The sequence below is a fragment of the Haemaphysalis longicornis genome, unplaced genomic scaffold (genome assembly GCF_048455015.1).
Source record: "Haemaphysalis longicornis isolate Haplotype H1 unplaced genomic scaffold, Haemaphysalis longicornis Haplotype H1 scaffold_10, whole genome shotgun sequence".
In the NCBI taxonomy this organism is placed as follows: domain Eukaryota; kingdom Metazoa; phylum Arthropoda; class Arachnida; order Ixodida; family Ixodidae; genus Haemaphysalis; species Haemaphysalis longicornis.
Window position 1 is genome coordinate 76436366 of NW_027526204.1, and position 27006 is coordinate 76463371.

Sequence of the window (27006 nt, forward strand, 5' to 3'; positions counted from 1 at the left end):
CTGCTCGAGCTGTAGTCTACCGTTTCCCCCAACCCCCGTGCGGACACACTTCCAGCTAAAACAGTGAATGACAGAGACCCACTCACAACATATAGAGAAATATTGTACCGCTATAGATGCAGCACGAAAAAGTATCTACAGGCACACGACTATCTGAATAAATCCCAGGCCATCCATTGGCAACAGATATAGACAGGAACTTTCCCTAACCCACATTTGTATAGCCACTACAACCGCAGGACAGTCAACTATCTCTGCAACATGAGGCGAAATTGCAGACCTCAAACACATAATACTGGCACCCACAGGAAACAAAAAGACCCAAAGAATAAATATTTTTAATGAGTAGCAATGGGAGACGGCGCTGCTCAGCTCCGAAGAACTACTACAGCAACTACTGATGCATGAAGCTGAAGAAGCCGCCAGAGGTCAAGGACTCCTGGCCGACGACTGAAAAGAGAGAGAAGAGAGAAGAAACTTTATTGAAGAGTCGTTCGTTGCGAAATCCACATTGGACGGAGGTGGTTCCCTGTTCGCGGGAATCCATATGCTGCTCTCGCCGCCCGGCCCCTGGTGACCAGTAGTAGCTGATCCTCCAGGGCGGGGCTGGTCAGCAAGATCCTCTATCTCTCGTTAAAGGGTAGAGTGGGGTTGGTGGGGCGAGACTCGGGTAAGGGGGGCGGGTGCTTCGGGCTAAACCTACACTCTCCTATCATGTGCTGGAGTGTGCCTAGTTTTTTACATATTGGGCAAGCTTCTTCGAATTGGTTTGGGAACATGCAGTTGAGTAGACGGGGGTGCGGAAAGGACTCTGTCGGGATTTGCGGTATATAGTTTGCTGTTCCTTCGTGAGTGCTGCGTGTGGTGCTGGTAGCGTCCTCCTGTCGTGCCTGTAATTAGTGGTTATTTCCCTGTAGGTAAGCAATGGTTGGTTTTTTGCCTCTACTGCGGACGGGGCCCGGTAAGTCAGTGCTCGGGCCTGCTGGTGGGCAAACTCGTTACCCTCCACCGCAGAATGGGCCGGTACCCACACTACTTCTACGGTTTCCTTCGGAGGTTTTTTCTCCTTGAGCGCTCGGAGGGCCAATCGGGACACCCAACCGCACTGAAAGCTTCTGTAGGCTCGCTGGGAATCAGTGACCACCTTGGTCTTGTCCGGTAGAGTAAGGGCCAGAGCAATCGCCAGCTCCTCTGCCTCTTCAATGCTCTGAACTACTGCGTATGCACACGTCAGCAGCTCTTTCGTGGTTGTCACCGTTGCTTTTGACCGGTTCGTACCGTCATTCATGGAGGCGTCCGTGAAAATAGCCCCTTCTTCTTTTGCCAGAAGCCTGTTGAGAGCACGAGCTCTTGCCTCCCGCCTGCCGCCATGGTACGCTGGGTTCATGTTCTTGGGAATGGGGTTGGATTTGATGGCTTCCAGCCATTCATCTGGCAGCTGGTCTCTGTCCTCAGATAGCGTCGCCTTCCAGCCGATTTTCTGCAAGATGCGTCTGCCCGCTTTTGTTTGGCTCAGCCTTTGTTTCTGATTGGCGAGAAGGGCCTCAATGAGCTCGTCGACAGAGTTATGCAAGCCCATTTCCAAGAGTGTGTATGCAGACGCGCTCATAGGAACTCCAATAGCTTGCTTGACGGCTTTGCGGATGATGACGTCCAGCACCTGTGTGTCCGCTTTGTTCAGGAGGAGGTAAGGTACTACATATGTTATTCTGGTTACCACAAAGGCTTGGACGAGCCTAAGTGTGTCCCTCTCCTTGAGGCCTCGGGTTCTTGACGCCACCCGTCGGAGCATATGAAGGATTTTTTTCCGACGTGCGCTTTAGTTTTGCAACGGGTATAGATGCCCTGTTGTCGGCCTGGCTGACTAATCCGAGAATTTTTGTGCTGCGGCGTGGGAGGATGTCTTCGCCCTCTAGGCTGACTTTTATGTCCTCTTTTTGTTTCTTAGGCGCCCTTGGCCGGATGATCACCAGTGCTGATTTAGCTGGGAAGCATCGAAGACCACACCCTTTCGCGAATTTTTCCACAACATCTGCGGCTGCCTGCAGCGTGTCTTGGATCCATCCTAAAGAGCCTGCTTTCGTCGTCCAGAGCGAGATATCATCGGCATACAGCGCATGCCCCAATCCTTCGATCGCTCCGAGCGCCTTTGGCAGGCCCAGGAGCGCCATTTGAACAAAAGGGGAGACGGATCCCTGGGAGGGGGTCCACTGGCTACTCAGTTTCACAGGAGGGGATACCTCTTCTCCCACTTTGATTCTCGCCTGGCGGTCAGTCAAGAAGTCCCGTACATAATTGTATACACGTTCTCCGCATCCGGTGCCCTGGAGGTTCGATAGGACGCTGGCGTGAGAGACGTTATCAAATGCGCCCTTCAGGTCAAGCGCCAAAATGGCTCTGAGCGAATGTCTCGTGGCCTGCTTCATGACCTCCTCTTTTATTTGTAGCAACACGTCCTGCGTTCCGCGGCGCTTTCGGAATCCAAACATGGTATCCGGCACCTGATTGGTGTTTTCTAGATGGTTTTGCAGCCTATTTAGCACCATCCGCTCCATCACTTTACCCACACAAGACGTGAGGGAAATGGGCCTTAGATTGTCAATGTGCGGGGACTTTCCGGGCTTCGGTATGAACCTGATCTCCGCCTCCTTCAATCGCATCAGTAGGTTGCCGCTCATTCAGGCCTCGTTCATGTGCCGCAAGAGATCCTTCCTGGCTCTGTCGCTCAAGTTTTTAAGCAGCCTATACGTGACGGTATCTGGACCCGGGGCACTATTCTGACGGCTCTTGGCAATTGACACCTTAAGCTCAAAGTCGGTGAACGGTCTGTCCAGCGTCTCGTTGGGTGCTCCCCGATAAGATCCTGGTCGCTGTACACTCCTGTCCGTCTTGAGGTATTTGTCTCTAAGATCCCCAAAGAGCCTCTTAACATCACCATTATAATTGTTCAACGTTCTCGTCATATTTCTGTTTATCTCACCCTTGCTTGTCACTGGATCATTAAGGTGTCTAAGGAGCTGCCACGTCTTGCGAGCCGGTAGAGTTCCCTGACGTTCGTCGCACAGGCTGAGCCAGCTCTTCCTGGATAGCTCCGCAGCGTATTTCGCAGCGTGTTTGTTGACTTCCTGGATTTTCTTGAGGAGCTTTCTATTGTGTCGCTGCCGCTTCCAGCGTTTGGTGAGGCTGCGCCGAGCTTGCCAGAGATGTGCCAGTTTTGCGTCCACACGTGGGGTTTGGTTTGTGGTTGCAATTCTCTCGGTGTGTTTTTCCACCAAGGCGATTTGCTCCTCTTCCCAGTGCTTGTAGGGCTTGCTCTCCGTCGTTGTCTCTTCTACCCCCTCCTCCTGTTCCTTCCTAAGGTTGTCCCAGTTCGTTATTCCTGCTATTCCGAATTTCGCCCAGGGGCAGTGCAATCCAACTCCTTGCCCTTCTGGCTTTATGGGAAAATAATTAAGTTGTTTCTCTCTTTCTATCTCGTACTTGTTTTCAAACGGAAGCGCTAAGCTAAAGAGGGGCGTTGGTTGCATTGCCGTTTACATCCATCAGCGGCGCCTGAATTCATTGCGGTTGGGCTGCAAGAAGCTGCTCGAGCACGAATGGGGTTTTTGTTGCGTGCTATAAAGGGCAACATCGCCGAAGTGCTGTGCACGGGCGGCATAGTATTGCCTGACAGTCCAGTTTCCCCTAGTATGCTTTTGCAAAATAGTACACGTTAAGGGAACAAAAAAATGGCCATGGCTTTATAGAAATCAAATTCAGAAGATAAATCCCTACGGAAATTTTTGTTACTCCTAAAAAGTATTCCCCTTTTTGTCATTGTTTTTAATCGGGGTTGAGTCCCATGTGTTTGCTTTTACTCCGTTCAGGTCCATTCAGGCGAAAAAAAAATACGAAATGCCCTTGGTGATGAAATTTATTTCGTGATAAAGAACGTTTTTTTTAATGTATAAACTTGCAGTCCTGTATTAGAGCCGGTTCCATAGGCAGCGTGTTTTATTTTTAAATTTCAGCAATTTTATTTTTACTAACGAGCACCTGATAATACGTGATAAAAGGTTATTGCTTTCAATTCAGGCCACTCTCAGTTATGATCTATGGTAAGAAAGGTAAACTATGGACCTGCTAATGCTTCGAGGCGGGCCGTCAATAAAAGAGGTTCTCGGGCAACACTTGCCGCCGGCGCACAGGACTTCGACAATGTTGCACTGTATAGCGCGCAACAAGGAACGAGTTTGTGCGCGTGCAGCTTCTTCCCGCTCAACAGCGACGGATTCCGTCGCCGCTGATGGCTGCGAGTGGCAATGCCACCAACGCCCCTCTATAGCCTAGCGCTATCCTTTGAAAACTGTTACGGCCAGTGGGACACGCCGGCAGAGCAACGATAATACATATCGGACAGGGGAGCCGGGCATTGCGAACCCAGGAGCGCCGTCAGTTCCTGACGGCGCTCCTACGCGGCGCAGCGATTCAATTTCGCAACTGGCCCCATGCTGCGTGTACTTCTGCGCGGGCATGCACGTCCTAAGTACTGGGCATGGCTTCACCAGCGGAAGACTGGGCACGGCTTCACCAGCGGAATGCGGTTCGCTAACCCATTTGTCTTCGTTCTGCAGTTCTGCCTCATCCACCTGTACCCCGCCAGCAATGGCGATACTGGATGGCTGAGGATCAACGAAACGGCGCTAATCTTGAAGACGGTCCCACACGTGGCGGGCCTGCTGAATGGAATCAGTCCACGCAAGACGACATCGGCGCATCTCGGTGCGCAGAATCAACTGGCAGCGCCCCCTTCCAGACCACCTATAAAAGACAGCCTCACTGATGCGACGGCCACTGAGCACGGCTTCACCAGCGGAATGCGGTTCGCTAACCCATTTGTCTTCGTTCTGCAGTTCTGCCTCATCCACCTGTACCCCGCCAGCAATGGCGATACTGGATGGCTGAGGATCAACGAAACGGCGCTAATCTTGAAGACGGTCCCACACGTGGCGGGCCTGCTGAATGGAATCAGTCCACGCAAGACGACATCGGCGCATCTCGGTGCGCAGAATCAACTGGCAGCGCCCCCTTCCAGGCCACCTATAAAAGACAGCCTCACTGATGCGACGGCCACTGGGCACGGCTTCACCAGCGGAATGCGGTTCGCTAACCCATTTGTCTTCGTTCTGAAGGTGAGCAGAAACTATGGTAAATGCTTTCGCTCAAGTGACCGCTTCTTGTTGGTGTTGCCGTGCCCACGGCTGCTTAGCATGGCGTTAGATAGCACGGAGTTTCTTAAAAAACTGTTATTGTTGGGAGGAGACATTGAAACTAACCCAGGCCCCACCCTTGAAGAAGTTTTTAACCAACTAAAGGACATTGCAAGCGACATTAAAGAAATAAAAGAAAAGCGGCTAGTAGACATAGATAACAAACTTGACGCTCTGTCAGTCCTTGAAGTAGAGCTAGGGCACTGCAAAACGCAACTTAATTCAATGACTAGGGTAATACAAACATTAGAAAAAAGAATAGACGATCTTGAGAATAGGAGCAGAAGATCCAATCTAATCGTATACGGATTGCCGGAAGCACAATCTGAGACAAGTGAAACCCTCGCACAAGCCGTGAACAATGACGTCATACAGGATAAACTCAAACTACAACCGATTGCGATCGAGCACATCCACCGGCTAGGTAAACCTGCTCCCAATAAAACCAGACCAGTTATCTTCAAACTTGTAGATTCGCGTCAGAAGGAAGCCATATTAAAGAATGGAAAGCACCTAAAGGGCACCGATTACGCCATTGGCGAAGATTTTTGTCGCAAAACTCGCGAAATTAGAAAAAAGCTTTGGGACAGTGCGAAATCGAACCGAGACAAAAAGGAAAAAGTGGCGCTGGCTTTCGAGAAGCTGTACATAAATGACTGCGCGTTCGTTTGGGATGAGGAGAAAGAAGAAAGGGTGCCTCTGAACAAACCAAAAAACTACGAAATACCAACTCGGCCAAACACGCGGAGTATCAAACAAAACAAAAAATAACATTGCTAAACGTGAACGCCAGAAGCGTCGTGAATAAAGTGCAGCCACTTGAAGACCTGTTGCTACTTCATGAACCAGATATTGTAGCAATCACAGAAACCTGGCTCTCATCAGATATACTCGACCATGAATTCACTCCCCCTAACTATTCTGTCATCCGAAAAGACAGACCATCTCGAGGCGGAGGCGTCGCGTTGTTAATTCGACGTTCCATTTCATACACACTACTGCCAGACGTTCCGGACACAGAAGCGGTTTTCTGCAAAATTTTGTGCAATAGCACAAGCATAGTGGCGGGTTGCGTTTATCGTAGTCCATCTTCTGGTTCGGAATGCATAGTTTCCATCCACAATTTTCTTCAGCAGCATGTCCATAGCTCTGCAGTCGTGATAATGGGTGATTTTAACCTTGCTGATATAAACTGGAGTACCATGCACCACACCTCACAGGGTTCAGAGGATTTATTCGATTTAATGTTGAATTTTAACCTCCATCAAATTGTTTCATGCCCAACTCGTGTTCAAGGAACAGCCACAAGTGTACTAGATTTAATACTTATTAGTAGTCACCTTAGCCATATGGACACTCAAGTTGATGTTGTAGAGGGCATTTCAGACCACAGAGTGCCTATTTGCCGGTTAACACTTGATCACAGATTACACCTACAATCAACAGTAAACCATGTTCCAGACTTCAGTAAAGCAGACGACGGCAGCGTACTAACTTATTTAGCTCATGAATTTTACGAGTTTGTGGAATTGAACTGTGATCCTGCCACAACTGTAAATGACCTCTGGCTAAGGTTCAAGCGCACTGTTCTGCACTGCATGAATAAATTTATTCCATTGCGGCCTACACGGCCGCAAAGACATAACCCCTGGATCACAAAAGAAATTCTACACGCAAAGAGGAAAGTCAAACGACTTCGGAAAGCGGTAAAACAACAGTGCTGCAGTGCGAATACATCAAAACTAAAAATAGCTATTTCACACTTTAAGGCCAAAACAAAGCAAGCAAAACAACATTACTTTAAAGTAACGCTACCGTCATTCATTACTGGTAACCCACAAAGGTTCTGGAAGCATTTCAGCCCTAGAAAAAACAACAGTCCTGAACTTTCATTGCAACAGAAAACGGCAAAGTCCAATATGTACAACAACTTTTTCCATTCCGTTTTTACAAAAGATGACGGGAAAATTCCACAGCTTGCACATATGGATAATACTGTAATCAGCCCTCTAGATGTAACTGATGAAGGAATATTTTGCCTTTTGCTCGGACTAGACCCCAAAAAATCTTCCGGGCCAGATGACGTTCCCAATCCCTTTCTTAAGCGATATGCCGAATGGTGCAGCAAATACCTTGGTATGATTTTCCGCAAATCTCTCGCCCTAGCAAAACTTCCAGACGACTGGAAAAAAGCTAAAATCACACCGATTCCCAAAGCAGGAAATAGCGATAACCCTTCAAACTTTAGGCCAATATCTTTAACCAGCACGTCATGCAAAATATTGGAACATATAATCTTGAAACACTTAACCGTTTTTTTAGAGACTAAGGGCGTTTTGTCATCTTGCCAGCACGGGTTTCGCAGCGGATTATCGACTATCACGCAACTAACAGAAGTTGTTCATGATTTAGCATTATCTATTAACAATTGCACGCAAACGGATATCATACTACTAGACTTTGCTAAAGCATTTGATTCCGTATGTCACAATAAATTAATTGCAAAACTTCGAAGTATTATTGGAGATGGAATATTAACAGATTGGGTTAAGGACTTCTTAACTAACCGTTCGCAATATGTCCTGTATGACCAAGTACCATCAGAAACCTTGCCTGTTACGTCCGGAGTACCACAAGGCTCCGTTTTGGGGCCTTTGTTATTTCTTGTTTTTATTAACGATATCACAGACAGTATCTCTTGCAACATTAGGCTCTTCGCCGATGACTGCATTATTTACAAAGAAATTACAAGTCATGCAGATCACCTTGCACTAAGCGATTCTTTACACCATCTTTCCAACTGGTGCGACATGTGGCAAATGTCGATTAACCCCAAAAAAACAGTGTGCATGACGATAACCCGAAAAAAAGAAGCTATGCAGTATGACTACAGCATTAGAGGCACCAGGCTTGAAAAAGTGAATGAACACAAATATTTAGGCGTCACGATTACGTCAAACCTCAGATGGGATGCGCACATCTCTAATATTACTTCAGTTGCTCTGCGCAAGCTCTTTTATCTTCGCAGATGCCTTCGGTTGGCCCCTCACTCAACCAAGCTTTTAGCCTATACTACTTACGTAAGACCGGTATTAGAATATGCTAACACAGTATGGTTTCCCTATACAGTCACTAACATTCAAAAGCTAGAAAATGTACAGAGGAAGGCAGCAAGGTTCATCTGCAACAAATATAAGCGCACTGATTCTCCCACAAATATGTTAGCAAGCTCTGGCCTCCAAACACTTGCGATTAGAGCAAAACAAGCGCGCCTTAAATTTCTTTTTCAGCTACTTCACAACCATTATAAAATTGACCCATCATTGTATATTCGTCCATCAGACTCCCGCGTTACCAGGCACAAACATTCACACACACTGAAAGAGTACTCCTACCGCAATGACACATTCAAGCACTCCTTTTTTCCACTTGCAATAAGGGAATGGAACTGTTTAGATCCCTCCTTAACTAATGCGACATCGGTATCTGACTTTGCACCAAAATTAGAAAATATGTTCTGTTAATGTGGCAACACTCGCATCCCCAGCGGCATTGCGCCACCAGTGAAAGCGTATTTGTGGAGTATATAAGTGTTAACTGGGGTGTTTGCAAGTTTGGTATTATTTGCCTGTGTACCACTGGATTTCATGCACAATTGCTCTTCTTTTTGGTGTTGGTTTCTTTGTCTTAAGTTAAAAAGCGTGACTTGATTATGCTTTTTCTTATGAGTGTGTTCATGTTGTAAGTTTTCAAGTGTGTTGTTCAAGAATTTCAGCTCCGTATTCTTCCTATCTAATTAAAAGTAAGCAAATTTGTATATTTTTCGCTCTTATGACTGTCATTTCACTACATTCCTGTTTCTGTTTTCTGCGCTGATATTTATTTATGTACCACCTGCATGGAGCATCTGTATGCCCACCTGCTATGGTCTCGGAATGAGACTGGCAGTATTGAAAATAAATAAATAAAAATATAAAAATAAGTAGCACGTTCTACTCGCAGAGCGCGATTGGCAAAAGAAAATATTCATAGCGTGAAAGCCTCGCGTTCAACCATAAAGGCTTTCTGCTCACCTCACGGATTCTGGGAATAGGGAACCACTCCCACTTCAGAAAGCTCAAATAAACGTCTCTCTCTCTCTCTCTCTCTCTCTCTCTCTCTCTCTCTCTCTCTCTCTCTCTCGCTATATGAGGGGGTGTTATATTTGCTTTATTAAAAAGTACATGGACGGTTCATTTTAAAGACGCTGCTAGTGTTTGTTGGGATGAGATGGCAAATGAAATTTTGTCACATTAGGTATGCAAAAGGCGGAGCCATGAAGGAAATAACAGCTCTTCGCGGCAGACACGGTGCCGCCATGTCGCGGTAGCCATGGGAAGCAATTGCGTGTGCTTCCAAGGGCCAGTCCGAGAAGGCGACAACGTGGATCCGGCGGTCGCTTCGGTGGTGTGCTGGGCGTAACGGCGCAACATCACGCGGTTTTCCGTCCTTTAATGACCATGGCAGTGGTCCTGAAGTGGCTGCTGTAGACGCGAAGGTATGCCCAAAAAACGCAAAGCTACGACGACTTCTCTACCAGGGGCGGGAAAAGACTTTCTTTTTCGACGACATTTGCAGCGAAGAAAGCAGACACGCAGCCATTTTTTCTCTCCACTTTCTCGCGAGTGTTCCGTAGCCATCAATGTAAACAAGACATCTCTAAGAATTTTATTCTGAATATGGCCGCAAGGACTACTCTATAACTGCACCGAGTTTCATTTACTTGTCGAAATTATTCAAGAAGGAAGTAGTAAATGCTAGAGAATTCGTGCCTGCTGTCAAAAAATTGCCATCCACAGCTGGGGCATGCTTACGAAAAATGGCTGTCCCACCGGTTTTTATGAAAGCTACCCCAAAACAAATAACAGTGGAAATCGGTTTGCATGTCCTGGGATTTTACGTAAACCCGGGTTTGCATGATGCACTTGTCATTTTCTTGCAAAGTTCCCGCAGAAATAATGCATCAAACACCTCGGTTATCCGACGTGATTTCATGCCTTACCCACGATAAGAGACGACCCGAGCAAAGCACGCTGCTGACCGGCGGACGAAATGAAAATGTTGCGGACCTGTTCCGGAGACCTTGACTCTTCTTAATCGGGTAATTGGGGTCATATCTTTCTTCTCCGTGTCACCCTTTGTTTGCTCATTAGAACACCTTGATGGTAGCGTGCTTAAACACGGACACTAGAGAAAGAGACGACAAACCACAGCGCTGACTCACAACTGATTTTTATTACAACAGACACACATTTAAATACTTCAACCTAAACCTATGTGACCACACATCATGCATACGCCACAATCCAGGGTTATTTATTAAAACGTGACAGGCATGAACAAACTGTGTGGATGAAGGCGCGTGTTTTATATTTATGTTCCAGAGTGATTAAAAATTCAAACTCACTCTCATGCAACTTACGGACGGCACACTAAAGCACCACACCCCCCTTTTTTCTTATATTATATGCCTGAATAATCTAGCGTGTCAACTTGTCCCTGTGCACAGATAATATAACTGTTTCCTAGAAATCAGGCTCACATTTGCGCTTGGAAACGTGTTGTGTCACGTGCGAGTAGGTGTCCCCTCCTAAAGACCGCTTATATTCTAACAACCTTATGTTCTAACAATAAGGAAGCATTGGTTTAGAATAATACATCTCATCCAAATGCTCCCACGCCGCGATCCCACACCATTCCTCCTTCTGGCAGATGACTCACGATAATACGAAGGCCCTAATCATTGCACAGTCCACTGCTTCTTTCTTCTCTTCTCTTTCTGCCCATTTCTGGCAGCCCGGACATGGGCCACCTTAAATAAAGTTTGCTCTCTCTCTCTCTCTCCTTCTGCAAGAGGTATGAGGTAGCCCGGGCGTGCCCTCTCTCCTTCTCTTTATTTATCTCTCTCTCTTAGGAAGAGAATACGCACTCCTACAAATTGACAACCGTAATGACGAAATTCCGTGAATTTTGCCGTCAGCAGCCTTTCCGTGCTTCGATCACTACATTTGGTACCAGCTGATGATTTGAGCGAAAATTAGAAAATCAGGTATGGAAGAAGACATTTTTTCCACCCGAAGGTGCAACCAACTCTCTCCACGAGTACTTGTATTTATACTTTTGTAGCCGTATTGAGAAAATGAAAGTTCCATCGAGCAGCTTGCAAAGAAGGATATCAAGAACTGAAATTGGTTCTGAGGAACGTGTTTCACTATCATTCTTACCAACGCCATCAACCAATCGCCGTACAAAAAAACCTATTTTCCCAAACGCGTTTAACGGTGGTATGGTACATCTTTGTTAGCACTATTTACTTCAAAACAAACATTTCGCTGAATATTGCTGTAACGAAAGCAAAACTACATAATTGAACTTATCTGTGTTTCCTTCGTTAAAAGTAATCATGTCATTCGTTTTTATATATACCAAAATATAACAGCAACATCTAGGTTACCAAAAGTGTCGTTCATAGGAGATACAGCAAAATAAAAGATCTGAGCCCTACAGGCTCCCGACAGGGCCGTCAAGACGATTGTTGTGCCGCACTATATAACTTTTAAAGGCGGGGAATTTCTTAGGGTCATATTCCGAGTCCCTCCTCCACTCCATTTGCTCCCTCCACTCGGCTGAGGGGAGGATTCCATAATGCTTATGCATGTCGAAATCGCTTTCAGGGATCTCCTTCACTGCAGGCTCGAGTGGAGTAAGGACTCAGAATACCAGGGTTAGGCTCGCCTGGTCCTCCATCGTTGATGGCAGCGCCGTCCACACGCTCACTGCGCATGTGCAACTCTCATCCTTACACCCACTATAAAAAAGAGAAATAGTTAGCGGCGCCCGGTTTCGATCCCACGACTCTCTCGCCGCAACGGGAGGTACGCGGTGCTCTTCCCACTACGCTACAAATCCGGGACGGGAGCAAGTGCTACGAACGCGCCTTATGTCCTTGACGCATTCAAACTACGTCAAGAAGCTACTGATACAACGAAGGCACGCGAAGCTGAACGTCAACGGAAACGACGAACTGAAAACTTTAGAGGGGGATGCTGAATTTCCCGTGGGAAAGCTGTGGTGGGAAGCGCCACGCGCCTTGCAGCTCAACCAGCCCCGTCCGCAGCGCCTTTGGTGCTGATTGTGGCGATACCCCAAGGGATTGGCCAACCAAAGAATCCATCACGAGATAGGTTCGCGTTCAACTACCGTCGTCATCTTCCTGTAGGGGAACCGCCGAAGAAGAAGAAGAACGAGAAGACAAAGCTGCGAAGAGGAGGGCGTGTACATTGCTCTCAGCCGGTGCACCAATGTCAACAACCTTTACCTCACCAAAGCTGACGGAGACTACCGATTCTACCACAGAGACAACATCGACAAGAACATGATGGACGAGTTTCGGCGCCTCGAGAACCACCGCCTACTCACCGTAACACAACAACACTTGCGTGCCTTTGCCACCGGTGTGGACCCGGACGCGGAATTCCCTCTGGCGCTAGTAAAAACCAGATCACTCAACATAACGGCAACACAATGGAACCACAAGGAACCGCCACGATGCTTCGCAGCCTCATCAGGGTTCCCCACGGGAAGATGATGTAATTTTTAAGTGCGAATGCACTTCTTAAGCGAGCCTGAAGCGTCCGCCGCCGTCCGCATTCCGCCGCCGTCCGCATAGCAACAGAAGCGGGTGCGCGCGCTCCTCTTCTTCCTTGGCAACGGGGGGAGATGGGCGCGCGCTGCCTGGCCACTGACATGGCACATGCCCACGTGGGGGATTGCCCAGGAATCTCCTCGTCTTCCTTGGCAACGGGGGGAGATGGGCGCGCGCTGCCTGGCCGCTGACATGGCACATAGCCACGTGGGGGATTGGCCAGGAATCGGGCGTGACAAGGGCTAATGCACCCGCTTAAAGGAGTACTGACACGAAATTTCAAAGCTGAGATCTGCTCTAGCAATCAAGTACAACGACAACACAAATGTGTGTCTGTGCATGGCACATACCCACGTGGGGGATTGGCCAGGAATCGGGTGTGAGAAGGGCTAATGCACCCGCCTAAAGGAGTACTGACACGAAATTTCAAAGCTGAGATCCGCTCTAGCAATCAAGTTCAACGACAACACAAACAGGTGTCTGTGAATAAGTGCATCTTTCTTTCTTTGTAGTTGTGTGTGTGTGTGATCTCTCTTTCGCGAACATTACCGAACCGCGCAAATTCAACTCCTGCATTCGCACTTTCACATCCTTCCCCTCGGGGAAATGCGGGGAATTTTTTGTTTACTTTACCACACACAAGATTGGTTGGTCAAGCAGTTATATTGTGGCGGATGACTCACTGAAGCTGTGGCAGTTTCGTTGGGTTACACATATTGATGAAACAAAATACGATTGGCTGCAATGTGCAGTACTTAGCACGGCAGGGAACCTCGGCGTCACGCCGGAGGTGCTGTCCACGTGATTGATTGGCTGCTGGAGGATTATGATCGCACTCGACACGACCCACTTCCGGTCTCCCGCGTTTCTGCTGCTGGCCAGGCCCCATCGCTATCTCCGTAGCTCCAATGCAGCGCCTATGCCATGCTCGATGCACGGGGCGCCGACTAAGCCGAACATTCCGCCTTTTGAAGAGCAATAAAAACTATTACAGCCTTAATTCCAGTTCAAGCACTGCATAAAACGCTGTTGCGCTTCCCGCCCTGGACTTTGTCACTTATCCTGATAAAATCCTTCATACGTAGAACTTACACAAAAAAAGCGCATGCTTGGAGGTGTCCTGCTTTCGATGACACTTGACCGCATTACAGATTTTACTCTGCTTGACTGACATTCTCGCAGATGGACCGGCAGCATCTGAAAGCAGCTCCTCAAATATTTTTATTCAACCAGCGGACAAAGCCCTCCCGCATTGGCTTGCACTTATGGTGCCCCAACGTGCAATTAGCAGCAGATATTTGGATGTCTCCATGGTGGCGCTCACACCCCTCTTAGCGCAAAGCCCTCTCCGCTTTATATGAGTACTTCGTGACAAATTAGCCGCTACTACAATGTAGCCATCCCCCTCAGCCCATCCAAACACAATTTATCGATTTCCTGAGAACGGACTCTAAGGAATTTTTTTCTTTGCTGTTTTAAAGCAAAGCTTTCTACCTCTAACAGCCAACGGCTCCTTCATGGCGTTCTCAGCAAGAAACTCCCAGCGCGGCTGAGGAGGGGAATGGCGGTTTTCACTCGCAAGCACAGTGTGGATGGCGCGGCGAATGGGTACCCAGCGTTCCCCGCCCGCAAGCGGCTGGTCACACTGGCGGGCGCGTCCGCTGTACGCCTTTGTCGTCTGCTTTAGCGGTGGTTGTTTACCGCCTTTTAAATGCAGAGTATTTCCGTAACTCACGATGTTAGCCGCGTTGACGTCCGTAGTCCGCACCGTCATTGTCCCTACTATATAAAAAAAAAAACTCTCCGGCGCCCGGTTTCGATCCCTCGACCCTGCGGGCGGAACGCAATGTACATGGTGCTCTACCCACTGCGCCACAAAGCCGACACAGAATGGGACGCTACGAACGCGCCTTTTATCGTTGACTCATTCAAATTACTGCTGACGAGCGCTCTCTCGTGAGCAGTTGCCACAAGTGCAACAACATTAACGTAACGCAAACTACTTAATGTCGTGCGACCCCGGAAATGCTCTGCATTTGATCGTGCCCCTTAGCGAGGGGGATGTTTCACTGCGTCTTCTCTCGGTCGCGGGACCCGTCGCGCCATCTGGCGGAGGCGCGGCACAACTCGTAGCACTTTGAAAATATGCGGCGCCAGCCAGCTGTGTGTGTGCGTGCCGCACTTGTACAAATGGCGAGTGCATTGGCTGTCCACAGAGCAAAGCATTCGTCCAAGTAAGCCGCTGCAGTCAGTCGGTCAGTCAGTAAGTTAGTTATTTAGTTAACAACTTTTTTTCTTCAGTCCGCCGTACACTATTTTCTCTGCCGAACTCGCAAACCACTGAACCGGAGACGTGGGTGAGGTCAATCATGTACACTGGAACTGGTTGTAATGAGCATCGATGGCGTTTTCACGCTGCGTAGTGTCCCTGCCAGTTTTGCGCGTAAAAACTCTCTCAGCAATGTACTAAGCTTCTGTTGCCAGCTGTACAGCCTACACTACCAATTGCCATTATAATTTTGTTGCCACCTTCTCTTACTAAAGCAACTGAATGCGTGTATATCAATATATTTTGGAGCAGCTTCGCGTCCACTGCCCGCTTCCTTCGCACGGCTCGATTAACTCATTCGAAAGCACCTGCTCAGTAATTCGGACCCGACGGAATGTAGTGGTCGTACGGCAAAGATACGTTACGAATTGGTTTGCAGGGCGGGAAAACAAAATGTAGAGACCACATACTGACATCTGACCGCTGAAGAAACGGTACCTTTTGCGCACTGCTTGCCACAAATGGGTAGGACTACACTTTATAAATTGGTGAATGCTAATCCGGTTGAGTTTAAAGCGCTGTTGCACAATCGAAATGAGCAACTGGTTCTGATAAATAGCGATTTTAAAAGTTCTCTCAGAATTTTCGCAATTCTGAAACTTGCTAAATTAACTAGTTTAAATCGGTATAACTGGGAATCACTAAGCTCACATGCCGAGTTCTTTCGGTGTCTGCGCGTGTGCCGCGCGGTGGTGTAGGACCGAGCTAACAAATCAGGCTAGTTTCTGCGGTCTCACCCTTCGAAAGACGCTACTCTCCGTTTTGTTTTTGCTTTTTCGACGACGCACGGCCGGACTACAGTGCCGGCAGCCGCCACTCTAGCCTGGCCGTGGCCGACGCTGCTGCGTTCGGAACGCCGCCCCCGTAAATTTCACGTAAGCGCTAGCAGAATATCTCGTTTTACTCTTTGTAGTGCCACCTGATTCAAGTGACGTCCCATATATATTTGTCTTGGGTGTTGTAAATCTCGCGATGGGATGCGCTATTCAATCATCATCATCATCACCATGTAGATAGACCGTGTCAGTAAAGTTATCATCCCCACTAAGGGCAGCCATGGCCCAGGTCTCGCTTCTGCCGTTCTTCCGTTAATATTTCTGGTACCGTTAAGCCCGGGAGAATGAACAAGTGCGACGATGGAGACCACCTACGTCCTCCCCGGCTTGAGGTTCCTAGTACCCCGCGATTTCGACTGTTGTAACGCTGATCAGCCCCGCCCTCAGCCGGAGGTTGGCATGGCTGGCCCTGACCGCCCACCTACGACTGACCGGAACCTTCAACGGGACGCAGATGCGCGCCGTCACGTCCAGGGTACCATGCCTGGGAGCAACTGTACGTCCCACGAGTACCAAGCTGTTGACGACTTGGACGCCCTGCGTTGGTTGAGAAAGGTTGTTCGCGCTGCAGTTACAAGGCTGCTTAAGGCATCGACCGCGCTCCGGCAAGCTCCCTCACCATCGGCGTTGGACTTGGAGTTGGCTATCAATGAGCTGGAACATAAGGACGCCGAACTCAACAAGATGAACGATATGGTAGGTGAGCTGCTGGAAGGAGACGAGCTCGAACACGATTGCTACGACATTTTGCACTACCAGGATAGGATATGCGGGGCCCTCAGTAGGCTTCGATCGACTTTGAACGATCTGCGGGCAGCCGGCATTACGTTTACCGGAAAAGGAACTTCTTGAACGAAACTCACACAGCGCGCAAAACAACAGGGCGAAAGACGGAGGGATGTACAACACAAGGGAACTTCACACCGTCCACACGACCTCTCCCACGTTGGCTCAGACACGTCGACTTCGCCAGTTCTACTGCCGATGATGCAGGTTTCAACTTTCAACGGTGAGCCACGTGGGTGCAAGGGGTATCGGTGCCGTGTCCAGACGACGGCCCACAGCCACGTTCCAGATATTGACAAGGTGAGAGCCAGCACCGAGGTAGCATCGAGCGTTCCAGCGAAAAAAAACTGTGAAGAACGCGAGGCCATGCAAGCCGCATACAAGGACAATTCAGCTGCTTCCGTCCAAGTACACGACAGAGCACGTGACGTAAACGACGTGAACGAAAGGATAGAGCCACTACCGCCACTACCGTATCTTTTTTCCCGACTTCATCAAGGGTGAACCGTTACCGGACATTCGTGAAAGCCGGCTAGCACCAATCGTAGACGTGGTCCGGGAGGTTGCATCCAAACGCACATATGCGTCTTTCTGGGTACCTGAAGACACGAAGCTTTGCTGACAACTTCTCGTCCTTGTGCCAGGCCTGGTAGAGAATCAGAAGAACATCATTGGGAGCTGACACCTATCAGGCAAATGCGCTCATCAGGAACAGATTTAGAGGATAAAAACCACGGGAGGCTCAAAACCGATCTAAGAACACGGCTCGGCTGTCTTTGCAAGAGCTACGCACCACCAAGACTGTGACAGTTGCGCGACAACGCCTTTCGGGAAATGGCTGCAAGACTATGGAATATCAAACCATTCAAAAGGCTGGGTACAGAGTTTTGTGGACGTCCACTTCGCTTTGGCGACGCCAGGCTGTGCTCAAGGCTGCACGAAGGCGCATGCACTGCTGGAGACAAAAGAGGACAGCATCTCCCGACAGCTCTTTCAGGATGAATCTTATGGACCGGAAGCCAACGTTTTAGGATTGTGGGCGTATTCACCGTCCCAGCGATTTTCTCGCGTGCGGGAGAGAGATGCGACCAGCCCTTGAAACGGTAAAACGGAAGATCGCAGTGACGTCCTCGGGTGACTTTTATAAAATATAGCAGGCTGTCTTTTGACACCGTCTCGCTCTTCTCGCAAGACGCATGAGCGGAGTCCACGGGTCACCAAGAAAAGCAGCGCTGCCGCGAGGCTCAGGAAGAACAGTGACCTGCGTGGTTACAACCAACGGGTAAACTATTTGCGCTCAAGCTGGACCGCGACTCAGCGTAGGCGAGTTCGAAACGAACCAGGAGCAGCGCATCAACTCGCAACGGAAGGAGGAGTTCAAGGCGCCCACTCAACGGGGATCTTTGAGCGAGCACCGTACCATAAGAAACATGTTAGGGAATACCGCAGGAACGAGATGAATGTGCGGCGCCATCTGAAGCCCTCTAACTGCCACAGAATTCGGGTTTCGCTGCAGTGATTGTGCCGGAACATGAATATACGATGCGTGTACTCTTAAAGGCAGACGTGAACGTTGCGCGCGCGGGAGTGTGTTGAATCTCCCGATGAGTATGCGCTATTCAATCATCATCATCATCACTATGTAGATAGACCGTGTCACTAAAGATGTCATCCCTTCTGAGCGCAGCCATGGCCCAGGTCTCCCTTCTCTCGTTCTTCCGTTAATAGGCGTCGCTGAGACCTTTCCTTTCCAAGCGACTTCACAGTGTGGATTTGAGGCAATTTGTTTAAAATCAGAGCTGTTTAGGCTTGAGCTTATCGCGGTGGCGGTAGCAAAGGGAAAAAAAGATAGGAAGAACAACGACTGCGACGATGCAACGGGTGCCTCACCGTAGATATTGTATTAAAACAGTGAAGCCGGCTTTTTCGCGCGCTCGAGTATGAGCGCAATAGCATACGCGCGTTCGCACACCTCACTATACCATTTTACGGGTGAGAGTCTTTTTTGGCCTACTACAACGCGAACCATTGGCGCAGCTTGCACAAGTTTTTCAAGGCTGGAGAAACAACGCAGCTGGTAGTCGACCTAGCTACTTCCCCTTCCGGATTCGCTGTCAACATTGGTTGAAGGACTCTGATATTGGGGAGCGACCGGAACGGCCTTGTAAAGCCCGGCTAAACATGGCCTGACCCTTCAACGCATAGCCTAGCCTAGCAAAAACATTGCTAAACCTAACAAAACATAACAAAGCCTAACAAAGCCTAGCAAAATTTAGTAAAACCGGGAGAAGCTAGGTCGACCCCCCTGCGCCGCAGTTTCTCCAGGCTACCATCACTGGTGCCTTCTGCGTCATTTTTTTTTCATTTTTTCTTTACCACTGTTCGCACAAAAACTATGCTTCCTTTGTCTCCCTCTTCTACGAGGCCTGCCATGGCAGCGAGCTCTTGTTGGCAAGCATATCTGCGCATTCCTCAGTGGAGGTGTCTAAAAAGAAATAGAAAAGAATCCAATATCGCGCGACCCGTTTTATGCGCTACCAGTACAGCGTCGATATCGGCGCCACTGCACTACAGATAATATTGAACCGGTCGGCCCTTGAATCAGGTCATATGACTTCGCACTTCGACCTTGTCCTAGTTATTTTAATCATCATTCGTGATATAGGGCGTGACTATATCACAAATGGAGATTAAAATAACTAGGACAAGGTAGAAGCGAGAAGCCATACGACGTGATTGAAGGCGCGAGAGGTTCAATATTCTCTGTTGTGCTGTTCCTTGATTCAATTCCTTGACTCAGTTCCTTGATCAGTCATACCATTTGACTCAATTCCTTGAATCAGGTCGCTTGGCTTCTCGCTGCTACCTTGTCCTAGTGTTTCTTAATCACCATTCATGATGTAGGGCCCTACTATATCACGAATGAATGGCCGCACTTCTTCAACAAGAAATTCTTTCTCACTCAGCTATGCATCAATATATACTGACACACCCTCAGCACATACGTGCGGTAGCTTAAAAAACGTTCCGCAATAAACTAAGCAAACGCATGTCGGTATCCAGTGGAATGCGCTGTCACTACCGCATTCCAAATAAATATGATTAATTGTTATTCCCCTGTGCTGTCAATATTCTTCCAGGATTACAATGGGCACTCGCGATTTCTTGTTTAAAATCTGTTGATCTGTTTGTTGTACCTTGTACGCTCCCTCTTAAGTAGTAGGTGGGACTTCTAAGCTTCAAGAAAGATATTCATTGCCATGACGTGAAATGTACTCTTACAATGAGGACCATGAGTGGGTTCGCGCAAAACGACCTTGATATGAGAAAGGTTGAAAGGTCTTGCCTGACTATATTTCGTGTGCATGCTGTAGTTCAGAACAGAAATGCTCTTTGCTTTGGGTCCTTAAAACACCTTCAAAGGAATTGAAACGTGCTAGTCTACCATCGTGGTAAAGTTTTCGGGTTTCTACTCTGGGGACAAGGGCTCGGTTCCCTCACGAACTTCAATGAGCATGCTTTTTTTACAACTAATTTGGCTACTTTATTGAAGTCACGTCAATGCCACTTTGACACAAAATGTTGACCTTTAGTACGTGATTCCGAATCTCTACAGTTCTCGCCATTATCTATAATAGGAAACGACAGCACTGTTTTTTTTTCGCGCAATGGGGCGCTGATCGATTTGGGAATAAAATATGCCGAAGCAGTCAGGTCAAGCAAGCCGTGTTTGAGAATTGATTACAGATAATTTTAACAAAATACTAGTACACTCAGCCATCTCTCTATATAATTAATGCTACTTGACTAAAACAATGTAGGAACAGGTAAGACTGATGCTGTGGACAGAATAATTTTATTTTATGCTTCGAATGATCAACGAAGTTTTCGCGGGTATTTAAGCAGGTCGCCTTACAATGTAATCATGTGGTGCAACCGTACCCACGCTTACCTGTTTTGCTTTTATGGGCAGTGTTCCGCTCAGTTTTAAGACAGCAAAGCTATTTCAGTTGAAAACGAAAAAGGAGCAAACGTTGAGGCCAAATATAAGTCGTCTGAGGTAAAACGGTGCCCTATTTTAGTGTCTCTATAGGTTTGACTTGCTACTTTCGCCTTTAGTAATACATCTTTACCTTTTAACACACAGCCGAATTGGTATTCACAAATTTAGAAAATGGATTCCCATTCGTGGCAAGCAGTGCGCAAGAGGTAGCTCTTCTCTAGCGCCCAGATGTGTGTATGTGGTCTCTACATTTTGTTTTCACGCCCTGCTAACCAATCCTTAACGTATGTTTGCCGTACGACCACTTAATTCCGTCGGGTGCGGGTTACCCTCGATGTGCTGTCGAACAAGTTAACCCAGCCGTGCGAACGCACCGAGCAATCAGATGCGAAACTGCACCAAAACAGGCCTGAAACAACCGCCACCAAAGCAGACGACAAAGCGGTACCACCGACGCCTCCGCCGACGAGACGGCACTTCCGCGCGGGGAACGCTGGGTAAATTTGCAGAGCCATCTCTAGTGTGCTCTGTGAGTGAAACCCTTCGCCTCCCATCCATCCCCCCGCCGCCGCCTCCGACGCGTTGGGAGTTTGTTGTTCCGCACGCCACGAAAGAACCGTTGGCTGGTACAGCTAGAATGCTTTGCTTCAATAACTCCTCAGTGCGAGCCACAGGGCAGGAACGCCGCGCCGAGCCTCGCATAACTGCCCGCAGCTGCGTAGGCGGATCAACCCTCGCCTACCTAGGACGTCACTGCGCCGACGGAGCAACTTGGTATCGCCGCATCGGTGACACACCCCGCCTTGTGACCCCACGCCGAGGACATCGTTTAGACTTCAACAAAACATGGGTGAGCCGAGGAAGTATGTAACTCCCGAGGAAGAAGAAGCGCAGCTCGAACGGCATCGTGTCGCTGCTCGAGAACACATGGGACAGCTAAAATCTAGCCCCTAGTATCGTGCCCAATTGCTGCCGCACCAAAACGGCAGCGAAGAGCATCAGACCCCGAGTACCGCACACGTGTGTGAAGTTCAAGAGTAATCGCGGGCTGGATCAAACCCCGGCTACGCTGTATCTCCACCCTTCCACCACTAGCGCATGTTTCGCCATTTTTTTCCTGTCGTAAAGCAAGCACTCTCGAGGCTCCATGCGTCTTTAAACAGTGATGCCTTCTGTAGTACGAGGCGTTTAGGAACGTCCCGGTATCTTTGCTACTATCACGCGGCCACCAACAAAGTCGCACGCCGTCCAAAGGAATGACTTGGACCCCCGTCTATACGTTCGCGTTTAGCACACCCTGCGGCATAACTGAATGGATTCGAGATTATCCAGGGATGTGCATGCAGTTTCGAGGATGGCGATCACTTTACGTCAAGGCGGCAACTGCGCCATTGCCACCATTTTTACTTAAAGACAATGATTTTACCGCAGCGCTGGGCACAGAGGTCGGCGAACTGACTCATGAGTCCACTCACTCAGACTCATTTGGACTCAAACTCACGCGTGAGTTTGAGTTTGAGTGAGCGCAAGGCTAGTGTAGCATGGTGAGTTTGAGCTTGAGTGAGTTTGAGCCGAGTGAGCCCGACTGAGTTTGAGTCCGATTGACTTTGAGTGCGCCGAAGGCCTAGTGAATTCTGAGTCCATTTTGAGTTCTGAGTACAACCCGCCGCGCTGGCTCAGTGGCTAAGACGTTGCGCTGCTGAGCACGAGGTCGCGGGTTCGATTCCTGGCCGCGGCGGCCGCTTTTCTGATGGAGGCGAAAAGCAAAAACGCCCGTGTGTACGAGATTTCGGCGCACGATAAAGATCCCCAGGTGGTCAAGATTAACCCGGAGCCCTACACTGCGGTGCGCCTCATCGCCTGCGTTGCGTCGGCGCGTTAAACCCCACAATAAATCAATCAATCCATCAATCAATCAATCAGTTCTGAGTACATTTTGAGTTTGAGTTCATTTCGAGTTCTGAGTCTATTTTGAGTTTCAGTTCATTTTGAGTTCTGAGTACATTTTGAGTTTTGAGTCCAAGTGAGTTCTGAGTTTTGCGCTCAATGTGAGTTTGAGTTTGAGTGAGCGCAGATTTGCTGCTCAGCATTGAGTCTGAGTTTGAGTGAGTGGTGATTCGAAAAAAAATTGTGAGTGAGTTTGAGTGAGCCACCACAACATTGCCGAGGTATGGCTAGGCATACACATTAGCATTGCGGAAACGCCCTAATTTCTTTAAAAAACAAAAGCATTACTTGGCTGAGTTAGTGCGAGCTAGCAAACAGCTGATGGGCGCTTAGGATCCAGACAAGTCCGCAGTCAGCTTGCACCCACAGAAGCCGTGTTTGAGAAGCGCGTGATCCCTGCCGCCATATCTGACACCTCGCTCTCGATTACTACATGCTGCGACGCGTTCTATAAGTCTTGCGTCAGAAAATAAACCCGCATTACGTACGCGTCAGCAATAAAACAAAAAATTAAAGCCATTTCACTCAATGTGAAAGCTGCCGGAAATGCGGAGCAGTTATTCGCTATAATGTGCTCTAGCGCCGTCATCCGCTTACTGCTACGGCCCAATGCAATTCAAATTGTGAAAGCTGTCGGAATTGCAGAGCAGTTATTCGCCATAATGGCCTGTAGCACCGTTATCCGCTCACTGCTGCTACTCAATGCAATTCAAATTTCTCGCCTTCGCCGTGCTCGCGCGCCCCCTGCCTGAGACTGCGCCAAAGGGAGTCCGGTTTTTTGTGCTTGCTTTTTTGTCTCGCTCGTGCCGCCGTGGCACTGCCACTGTTTTCGCTTACTATCGTGAAAACCAACCGAACGACTGTTCCTAACTAAATGAACGCGGCCGCTGCCGCTTAATTACGTATATTTTGACTAAAGTGTACCTACATTTTTCTTTGCGCTAAACAACGGGGAGATGTATGACAAGCGCCAGCTGTTCACAAGTTTCGAACGCTTTTGACTAAACAAACCGCGAGTCGTTCGAAGCCTCGGGGTGACGCCGCGACGACAGCCCATACGACGGAACGCCGTGTGGCTCTAGTTTGGTCCAGCGAGCGAACTACTACGAAAACGCGAGCCCCTAAAGTGCTTTAAACTTCAAATTACTGAAGCAGAACAATCCGCAGCCACTGGAACTAGCCCACAAACTGAACAAATATCTCTTGCGACTCAACACCGTAAGGCGCAAGCGGCGTTGAGCAGTCCTACGTTCCTGCTTATCACTCTATAGCTCAAAAGCCCATGACATCATCTTGTGTGCTCAATTCCCTTGACCTGAATTGCACTGGGGTTCCGCTGATATTATATTCCAGAATCAGATAATTCAAAAAGGGTGCAGTTGAAACGAGGATGTTGTAAGAATTACGGGTGTACCGCATTGTTAGGCGGCCGAGATAATACGCGAACAAAGGGGTTTATCGGGTGCATGTCTGGTAAGCGGCTTTGTTTGATTTTTCAAGTCTTCCTTTCAATATCTGACGTCAGAAATGTAATATAAAAGCGAGCTCGCAGGACTCAATTGCTAGTGGACGACGCTTACAATTTTCTTAGCCAACACCATGCGTCTCATCTGCCGCAACGGGATTTTATTTCAGTGCGTGACAGTATTGTGCCTGTACGGATGGCTGGAAGCAAAAGCGGTGGCGTCGTCGGAAACTCCATCTGGTAAGCAAATATACCTTCTGTGTAAAATGTCCTTTGCTATGTCTTTGCCGCGATTCCGGGGAATAGGTTATTTTATGGGATACTTTTCTTCCCCGTGCGTGTATCCCTGTGCGGAAGTAGTTAAGCCCAATAGCGCTGGCGAAGCCCAGCACAGATGTGATAGGAATATTGTTGTTGCCATTTCTTCAGTTTCGGAGTGCGAGCCCACGGTACCCTGAATGTAGAGTGAGACCCATAAACAAATGGGCAAAATTACCTTAATTTACCCACCGCGGTTGCTCAATGGCTAAGGCGTTGCGCTGCTGGCACGAGGTCGCGGGTTCGATTCCCGGCCGCGGTGGCCGCTTTTCTGATGGAGGCGAAAAGCAAAAACGCCCGTGTGTACGAGATTTCGGCGCACGTTAAAGATCCCCAGGTGGTCAAAATTTATGCGGAGCCCTCCACTACGGCGCGCCTCATCGCCTGCGTTGCGTCGGCGCGTTAAACCCTACAATCAATCAATAAATCAAGATTACCTTAATTTTTTCCCAGCAGCTATTCTGAACCGTGCAAAGAATTGCATGCAGTGTCATTTCTGAGTACCGAATACAAGTATGTACCAACAAGATGCGTCGCACAGGAGACAATAGAGCGTAACCAAAGAACAAACCTAACATTGAAAACAGACGCAATTAGGATTACCTCTTTAGTTATTAGGAGTAGTCTTGCTTTTTCCGACACTTCTTACCATGCCTTCGCCTACTGGAATAATTTTTGACGATCCAAGCTAATATTATACCGAAGCTTTTTTTACCTCACCAATGGCAACGTTGCCTCAAAATGGACTGCAGGGAAGGTAAATGTCGCTTACGCTGATGATGATTGTGGGTGAAGTGAAAGATCCTTGAAACATTATCTTCTCTGGTCGAAAGCCAATGCCTTCAAGGTCCTAAGTCAAACCTCAAAATCTAAATCCTCCCGCACAAAACGCAATGCTCAAAGGCCAACTTACACAATGGACTTCCCCAAAAGCAGATCGAGCACGTCAAGAAAAAAAAACGCTTTCTGTGGTAGGAACCGACACTGGGGCCCTCGCGTTTTAGAACCAACGTCGATTCGATTGCCCCATTCCGACAAGGCCGAACAATTCTGAAAGTTGAATAAGGTTGCATGAGAAAAAAAATGGTGTTTTAAGAAAGGGGCTTGCATTTCTTGAAATGTGGAATAATATTAGTGGTATTTGTAATAATTTTCTGACCGGCTAGTGAACGGATCACGCACGCCCATACGGGGTGTTATAGAAGGACATCCTAAGCACGCGCTGTCGGAACATGCTTTTAAGGCAGCGGGAGAAATCACAGCACAGAAAAACAGCAAAACGTACGTGTACAGCGTTCCACCGGACTGCAACACACAGTCCATTACATTGATGGGAGCAAGCGTAGCATGGTGAGGAGACACCGCGCACCACTGGCCACTTTGTTCATGTCCGCAGGTTTGAGGTGCTGCTGCGGGGTTGCTTCGAAGTGGAGCAGGTGTCGGCTCTGCTCTTTGGTTATGGAACACGTACTTGACTTTGTTCTGTCCCTCACCTACTTCTCATGCGCTTCCCCTCCCTCTCGGTACTCGCACGATTAACGAACAGGGAATTTAGTAGATTCTGTTTTTCCACGTTCCACTGTTCGCGCCATCCACTAGAATGTTTTGCTACTGCTGAACTTATAACACAGCCACGAGGTCCAGGTTCGAGTGAGCGTTTAGGTATATTGGGGCAAAATATTGCTTTCTCGTGTATTTTTTTTTTTACTCGCTATCGCAAATATCAAGCACATGTTTATTTTCAATAAAAATAAAAGTGTGAGTACCAGTTGTGCATTGTTGGTGTGACTCAAATATGCCTAATGTATCTATTTCTTTGACAATGTCCGTAAGAATAAACCATGTTTCCAAATTAAGTATATCAGAAAGGGTTCGGCTATATAAACGTCTCGTTCATTATTTCTCTTAACTTTTCGGTGAACGGCTGCATCGAGGGGCAGACAGAAAGACAGACCAAAACATTCGGATTCAAGAAGTCCATACACCAAACGCTTTTACACTCTTCTCGTATACAGAAGGTGTAATGTAAGTGGAATAAGAGCGTCGGGAAGATATTACGTCTTTTTTGCTAGTTTCCAACACCATAACTTGTAGCTTTATACGCTCTTTGTGTGGAAAAAAGGGGTCTTGACCGACTGCAGAACTCGCCTGAATTTGTAGCATCACACCTTTAGTTTGAGGAAATGACGAGTGGTACATGCGAAGATAGAAAGCCTTAACGACGCCCCGCCCGGACATGTAGTCACGTTACGAATGAGTAATGATACCTCGCTTCCGGTATTTCTACAAAAGTTACACGCAGTGCTTACTATAGAGCTAGGATGTTGAGAATTTGTTGAACCGAGTGATAATGACTGCAATGAAAGTTCAAATTTTATTTGCGCTGAAT